Genomic DNA, 8,820 nt, shown 5'->3' on the forward strand with positions numbered 1-8,820 from the left:
AAAATCCTGATAGAATTATGTTAAGATGTATCTGTTAAAATAGATTGGCACGGAAGTATAGACTGTGAGTATAGACAAATTCTGGGATGAGATACTCTGTACGGGGTGCAGAAAAATGGGGCAGGGAAGATGGGCTGGTGAAAAATGGCCTTTTAGTTTGTAAGGAGTGTTTTATAGGAATAATCCAGTATGAAAAAATGACTTAGGAGAGAGAGCACATATGTGATTGTAGGAACAAAGTCTTTGGTATGCTAAAAGAGATGGGATACAGTGCATAAGAAGAGTGAATGACTTTTGATAGATTCAGGGAGAATCCATCCTTTGTAGGAGGAAGGAAAATAGAACTTTAGGAACAAGTCCAAAATGCTGATGTCAGCTGTAAGACTTAAGATTATTTTGAACTTATCTCCAGCCTTATGTATTTCTTTGTTTTCTCTACAAAAATGCTGACTTCTTTTATTTGCTTCTACAGTCCCTCATTGTTTTGTCATCGCAAAGTCTGCACACACATTCCCACTACCTGGACATGTGTGCTCCACGTAGGCAATGACTGTGACTTCCTTCCTTCTTCCTTTCCCTCCTTTATTTATTTTTTTTAACCAGACCATTTATTGTGCAATTCATCAACTAATCATTGAAATCCTTAAGATGAACTGGATGCTGCAACAAGGTTCTCTTGCGTTTAGGTGTTGTTCCTTCATGAAATCCACGCCTGAATCTGCGGTATACAATTTTCAGGTGCCTCATTCGACCAGTCGAGTGGCATTTTGTCTTTTAGCCTTGGCACTCCGGTTGTATTTTCTCTTCCAGTTGGCAGTATAGTCACATTTGCCACAGGTGGACTTATGCAGGTGGTATGCCTTAGAGCCACGGCAGTGGCACAATGTGTGATTCTTACTTCTCTGCTTTCCAAGTGATGATGCCCCCTTCGCCAACTAGTTTCTATGGATGAGACCAAGTTATGCCTTTCTTATGACAATGCTGCATCCTATAGTGGTTGACATATATTCTATACTTAATGAATTCGCTGACTGATCAACCTCTTGCATGGTGAGTCTAAGGGAAATTCAACCCTTAGTTTATCTTTAATCAAGTCTCTAAATCTATAAAGCTCTTCGAAATACACATTTAATACAAGGAGAGCAATTACACTGGTGTTCATTAACACAAAATTTAAGGTGAGTGAGCAACCACTTAGGGGCAGAGAAAGGCAGGCACAAAACAGAGGATAAATAAACTCAATGAGAGAAGAGGTATCAATAAAGATCTGAGTCATTGGCTCATGTTTGGCACAAAACTGGCTTAATGGAAGGAATAAAGTCACCCTGCTCTCTAAGGAAAAAATACAAATTTCCCCACACTCTGTTTTCAATTGAGGCAAAATAACACTGGTCTTTTCTTTTTTGTTAACCTGATCATGCTTCAGACTTATGCTCAATTTAGAGAACTTGATTACTCTTAAATATGGTTTGGCAATAACATTTTCCATCTTGCTCCCATTAACTGAGTATCTGCTTTATATTATTTTCCAAATTTGTTTTTAGAAGTTGAATGCCAACCAATTTCCAATGTAAATATTAATTTTTTTGTTTTCCTTCTGTATTTCTGACATAGCTACCTTTTTCAAATTGTTCCTGAAGAATCATTAAGTGTTCAATCCATATTTTTTGAGTATGTTATTTTTTGAGAACTTACAACATAACAGGCATTTTTTTTTTTTTCTGGTGTAGACAAGGACACAGGGCATTTACTTCCTGCATAGTGACACAAATAGATATATAACTAATTATTATAAAATACAGTGGAGGGTGATCAGAACTACTGGAAGACTGTAAGTGGTGTACCTTTGGAGCACAGTTAAAAGAGTAATAAATTGTCTCCCACGAACTGAATAGGGCCATAGAGAACTTCTGGTGGGGCCTGTGCTCAACACGATATTCAAGTAGAAAGAAAGGCATGAGTACCAGCACCGAGGTACAAAACTGTGCTTGGATAAGTGACTTCTCTGGTGTGACAGGAACACAGTGCATATAAATGAGGAAGATTAAGAACATGAAGCAGGAAAAAGAAGCTAGAGTCAAAGTGCACGGGACACTGAATGGCTTTCTAAAATTTAAAATTTTACTCTGTATGTGATAGAGTATAATCCAAATTTGGATTTTGAAATAAGACTGATTTGCAAAAATGGGTTGAAAATTTGGGAGCGAAAGAGCCCAGTTAGATAGCCACGGTCAAGGAAAGAGAGATAGAAAGATCTGAACTTGGGACAATAGAAACACATTCGTTGCTGAGCTACTACTAGGCACCTGGCAATGAGGGAGATGCTTTTAAGAACTATAGAAGGTTTGAATTAAAACTTGCAACACTCTTCTGACTTAAGTACTTCTAATGAGAGAAATAATAAAAAGAACAATATTGACCTGCTCATTATGTAAGTGCTCTTCATTTAATTCGTTTAATCCTCCCAGCAATTCAAATAGAGGCCCAGAAAGGTTAAATAACTTGCAAAGTGACATGGTTTCTAAATGGCAGAACCAGGACGCAAACTCAAGAGCACAGTTCCAAGACTCTTTCTTTTAAATCTTTGCTGCCTGATAAAGATAAAGTCAATATACTAGGCCTAAGACTGTACGATATTATGGGTTGGCAGTGAACATGCTGGAATCACTGAGGATAATGTAGGATAGGGAGGGAGACAGAAATTGTAAATGAGATACAGAGTTCCTTTAAACTGATTTTTATTCTTGCTATTTTGTTATAAATTTGAAAAATAAAACTATTTAATAAGTTTTAGCTTTATAATTTATCTTTCTACTATCCAGCATAGTGTAATGGTTAGGAGTATGAACTCAAGAGACTTGAATGCCTAGGTTGAGTTCTGTCTCTGTCAGTTACCAGCTGTGTGACCTTCAGGAAATTATTAACTGCTCTGTGCCTGTTTCATGTCTGTAAAATAGGGATATAAAAGATTGTCCATCTCAGTGTGCAAAAGATTCAATGAGTTAATATTAATAAAGCACTTAGAACAGTGCTTTGATTACACTATAATTAGCACTACAAGTGTTTTTCTAAATAAAATTAAAATACCAACTAAAATCTCAATTATAGCATTCACTACCATTAAATAAAATTTTCATTTAGTGCAAGAGAATAAAAATTCTCTATATGTATTGACTTCATTAATATATAATCTCAGGGGATGGGGGTTATATCTTAGTTAAAAAAACAAACAAACAAAAAAAAACAAAAAAGGAAAATCCAAACAGATAATTTCTGTTTTTTTGATTCTGTACTGACTTTTTCTCTTCCTGGGAGGACCTAGGAATATCTTACTGGTGCCTAAGAAGTTTAACAAGAGTAAACCTTGTATATAAATACCTAATATGCTAAACATTAACAGGGATCTGATGAATGTCTGCAAATATCCTTCAGAGAATAAGCCTGAATTACTCATTGCTACTGGATTGAACTTTGACATTTTATGATACATAAGTAAGCACATTATTTTTTCTTCAACTATTAACTGCACAGAGACATATTTTGCTTTGCTAAAAATGAAAAACTGAATAATTTTCATCTTATGAAATTCTTAAGCATATCCCAATCTCAGCATGTTTGGGGAAATAACCATATACATAAAATAACCTGACAGAATTTGAGTGGAATTTTTGTTCCAGAATGTTTATCCTTAGACTTTGATTCAAACCCATAGGCATCATAATCTCTAAGGTTTTTAGAGTGAAACAATCAGGTTTTGTGGTGAATTCTTGCCTATTTAAGCGGTATATTTTTAGAATCTATTGTCAAAATTAGGACAAATGCAGTAGATCAAGGGTGAAACAATCGTTGTGTGGAGAATGATGGTGTAAGTCAAGAAAGCAAAGTCCTCATTCTTTTCAAATTACTTGGAATGGTCCTAGATATTATAGATTTATTTTTTTTCCCTCCTCGATGCATTTCCCTTGCAAAAAGAAGCTGGCTTTGAATTGGTAAATAATTCAGAAAAGAAAACCTTGGATGAGTTCAATGAAGTGCTAATGTAGCTTACCTGTGGCCCTGAAAGGATGAAAAAAGGGGTATTAAAAAATCAGCTGAGGGGTGCCTGGGTGGCGCAGTCGGTTGAGCGTCCGACTTCAGCCAGGTCACGATCTCACGGTCCGTGAGTTCGAGCCCCGCGTCAGGCTCTGGGCTGATGGCTTGGAGCCTGGAGCCTGTTTCTGATTCTGTGTCTCCCTCTCTCTCTGCCCCTCCCCCGTTCATGCTCTGTCTCTCTCTGTCCCAAAAATAAATTAAAAAAAAAAAATCATCTGAGACCATTGACAAGGTGCCTATGCTTATGCTACGAAGAACTGCTTATCTACCCAGTTGATTATTTTCTCCCACAAGTTTCCAGTATCATGAGTCCATCCAGCACTTTCCAATTTTCTCTCCTAGCATAAAAAATAATCTACTTGAGCTCACCTACAGGTTAATAAATATTCCTACCAGTTTTCTTCAGTAAACAGACAGGCAGAAATCTGATGATAGTTTTCAACATCCAAAAGATGACATAGCACTCTCACGTGCAATCACCTTTTAAACTGAGTCTCAGTGTGTGTCATTGCATCATCCACCATTTGACTGAAATGTATATATTTGCAGTGAAGTCACTAATTTTTTCTAAACAAAGTTTTGCTAGAAATATTCATTTTTGAAACACATTTGTTTAAAATATTCTACTGTAAGAAATGCAGCGTCTTCCAAGGGATAGATTCTGAACTTGTCCTGCCCAGTCTAGTTTTAAAAGTTGCAGCCTGGGGCGCCTGGGTGGCTCAGTCGGTTAAGCGGCTGACTTCAGCTCAGGTCATGATCTCACGGTCCGTGAGTTTGAGCCCCGCGTCAGGCTCTGGGTTGACAGCTCAGAGCCTGGAGCCTGCTTCAGATTCTGTGTCTCCCTCTCTCTGCCCCTCCCCTGTTCATGCTCTGTCTCTCTCTGTCTCAAAAATAAATAAAACGTTAATAAAAAAAAATTAAAAAAAAAGTTGCAGCCTTTGGTTAAGCTGATACTGGTGTATGCTGATTTTTATTCTTTAAACAATACAGACTATTGGTCATTTTGAGTTAAAAATTAAAAGATTTTATTTTCACTGATAGGGAATGCTTGAGGGCTATAATTAACATATAGGTAGACATGAGAGGAGAAAATATTAAATACAAAGAATTATAATCTCCAATCTTTAGCCTTCAAAGTTGGATGGATCCCAAAGAAGATCCCTGACTAGTAAGGTAGATCACTGAATGGATATTTTGCTGCAAACAGCAAAAGCGTAAAGAGTCAAATTATCCCATGTGAAAAAGAAATAGGGAAACTAGGGATGTAGATAGAAACTCCAGAGGATGTTCTTAGCCAAGAAGGGCTAAGTCTGCAACCAGAATAAGAGGATACAAAAGATGTAGCAAGGGCTTTTAAAGAATCAGATGTTGGGCAAAAAGAGAGTTTTAAAAGGGTTTTTAAATTTGTTTTTTTTTTTCTATATGTCCTCTAACCCTCTCCTCCATTCTCTTGCATATTCAGAAAAATCTTGACTCCCTGTAATAATGTTATTTTAAAATTTTATTTTACTTGTTATAAGGGTGTAAATGTTTTTTCTCCTCTTATTGACTAAGTTATTATTTATAGACAATAAAACTAATTTTAAGTGTTGGGGAAATGGTGGTGAATAAATGCTTTACACTTCTTTGCTTCCACCTGGGATGAGTTCAAGGAGCCACACTGGCTCTGGAGCTCCCCATGGATCAACCCAAGCACTGTGACTGAATTGCAGTTCAACTTTTTTTCGTTGCCCAATCCCACTTCCTTCATAGCCATGCAGGTGTGGCTCAGTGTGTGCTCTCAATAAACTTCCCGTACAGAAATCTCTACTGCATTTTGTGTCCAGGAATCCTGGCCTGAGGAGTTGGCATTAGCAAAGGTTCTAGGGAGCCAACTCTAAAGTGAGAATTGGAGGCTTGCCTCACCTTCCAGCCAGATAATAATGAAGATCCCATCTCTGATGGTGAACAGAACACCGGTAGCCCTTGATATTCTCTAGGAAGGCGAGTGTGAAACCCTCTGGCGGTAAACGGGCATGGATGCCTGCAGGAGGAATGTAATGGATATCCCAAGCATTTGGAAGATGCAGCAGAAAGTAGTATTTTTAAGAATGATGGAATTAGATGGTTGTTGTTAGGAGCTATCGGATGCACTAGGGGAAGAAATGAAAGGCTGAAGGTGAATAATCACCAACTTAAGATGAAAGATGGAAGTCAGAGAGTTGTTTCTTTGGCTGCCTATAAAGAGATCCCCATCACCTACAACTAAAGGGCAGAAAAAAAAGGAAGATCAGGCCCAGAACTTAATCATAAGGCCAGAAACCTCTAGAGAGGTTTGCCTTCTCAACTCTGGCAAGCTTGCTCCACCATGATTAGGCACTGGTAGGTAAATAATGGAGTCTTGAGATCTAAGATGGGGACATCTTAGTTTATGACTTTGAAATCTCTAAAACTTCAGACCTCCCTGAGCCCTCTGAACCTACAGGAAGCATCTCAGTCTCTTGCTTAAATGTTAGTATGCCCTCTTGACCCTTGCTTGTAGGACATGCAGAGGTCTCTGCCTTGAAAGACATGATGCTCTGCCCTAAAGAATGCACCATTATTTCCCTACCTGGCCACTGGACCCACAGTTTGAGTCAAATATCAGCATAACCCAGTTGAGGCAATGTTGGGCTTGCTAAAGAAGGAAAAGGAACACACTCCAAAGAAGCTTTGGCATCTAGGCAACATATACCAGAGAAAGAGGAGAGAACATTTTGGGTGGGGGATTAAGGAGACAGGCATAAAGTCGGATAACAAAGAGTTCTCCCATAATAGGAGACTGAATATTTTGGCAGAGACCTCATGACACAGTGTTAATAAGCTACCAGGATGGTCTTGGATGTCGGGAGAAAGTGATCACCTAAGCTACATGCTGGAGGAAGAGGTAAGTCTTAGTTTTCTCAGGCTACGCAGACTGCTGGAACAAAAGAAATTTATTTCTCACAGTTCTGGAAGCTGGAAAGTCTAAAATTAAGGTGCATACAGATTCATTTCTTGGTGAGGACCCTCTTCCTGGCTTGTGGACAGCTATCTTCTTGCCTTACCCTCACGTGGCCCCAACTCCTAATAACATCATATTGAGAGTTACAGGCATCAACATATGAATTTGGGGCGGGGCATGCATTCAATTCATAACAGTAACCAAATGCTCAAATGGGGTGGAGGGAATGCTGTAACTTCTATTACTAGGAAAGGCTGAAAAACCCACACACCAACTATGTTCAGTGGGAGTGCCCAAAGGACACTCCATTTATCAAAGCAAAAAGGAACATGTTAGTGAGAGTTAGCAGGTGTCACTGAGAAGCTCTGTGGCGTTTGTCCACCATTGGCTAGGATCATTGTAGAAAACGCTGATTCGGAACAGAGGTCCCTGAAAGGAATAAGGATCGTGAGGTAATAGAGTCCAGCTGGTAGACCTTAACCACCAGAATTCAGGTGGGAACAATTACCATAATGCATAGCAAGGTCTGAGGAGCAGCCTGTGATCCTGACCCATAGAGAACTATTGAAAAAATAGAACACAATGTTCTGAGACACACAAAAAAAGTGTAGAAGCCAATAGGAATGTTGCTTAATATATACAACAAAAAAAGTTTGAAGATGGACAATGAAGAGGTTAACCACAGCCTCCCCAGTAAAATGTCACATTCTCAGATCCAGTTTCCAGACATGATCAAACTCTATGACTGAAATCCACTGACCGAAGAAGAGGCATCAAGTCCCCATGAGGAAGGATTCTACAACATGAACAGAGGTGTAGATGTTAGTGATACCCCCAGTGCTTTTCTAAAGAAACTCACGACTGTCTGCCTGTCAACTATGTGTTAGGAGAGAAGAATAGGGATTTTAGCTCTAGAATAAAGGGACTGAATCACATACCAATAATCCAGGTCTCCAAATGTCATCATGGTGCCTCTGTTAAACAGGAGTAATTGGACTTGGTAATAAATTAAGTCCTGGCCAAGGTCTAGCTCACATTGTGCCTACTAGGTCCACAGACTCACTAAGTATTTTTTCCCCTTGTCCTCCACCCCCACCATCTCCCTGAGGCTCTGGACAAATAGAGTTAAGGGTGGTCTTTTGAAAGGGCAACTACAGGTCAGCTTAGACAAGATACCCTGTGCCATTCTCCATGAGGACACGGTACATACCCCACACCAGTGAAAACTATTCTGTTCCCAAATGGTAGGATGCATGGGTACTGGAACCAAAGGATAGTGGCACTGTCACTCCCAGTGAGACAGTTGGGGAATATGTGCTTCTCATTCCCTAAAATTTCATCTCTGTGGGCCTAGGCCAATTGGAGATGATTTTGCCTTTCCTCCTGGGAGGAATGAGGGGCAGTTGACAATGTCTACAGACATTTTTAGTTGTCACAACTGGAAGACACTACTGGTAAGTAGTGATTAGAGGCCAGGGATGCTGCTAAACCTCCTGCAATGTACCAAAAGTTTCTTAAAACAAAGAATTATCTGGCTCAAAATGTCAGTGGAGGCAAGGTTGAGGAACTCTGATCTGTACATCCTGGTTCCCAAAGAAGAAATTGCTCCCACCAAGGGAGAGAGTTAGAGTTCCACTGAACCTCAAGCTATGGTTGCCACACAATCACGTCAGGATCCCATGCCCAAAGTACAACATACAAAGGAAAAAATGTCGTCTGGTGTAACTGACCCTGATCAGCTGGAAAAGTCTACTGTTCTGTCTCAG

At 39.3% G+C, this 8,820-nt stretch overlaps 1 pseudogene; it reads right to left on the minus strand.

Annotated features, from left to right (window-relative positions):
* Positions 1-478: 478 nt before the first annotated feature.
* Positions 479-5,848, minus strand: LOC125930412 (60S ribosomal protein L37-like; annotated as a pseudogene).
* Positions 5,849-8,820: the final 2,972 nt, after the last annotated feature.

The sequence above is a fragment of the Panthera uncia genome, chromosome A2 (genome assembly GCF_023721935.1).
Source record: "Panthera uncia isolate 11264 chromosome A2, Puncia_PCG_1.0, whole genome shotgun sequence".
Taxonomy (NCBI): Eukaryota; Metazoa; Chordata; class Mammalia; order Carnivora; family Felidae; genus Panthera; species Panthera uncia.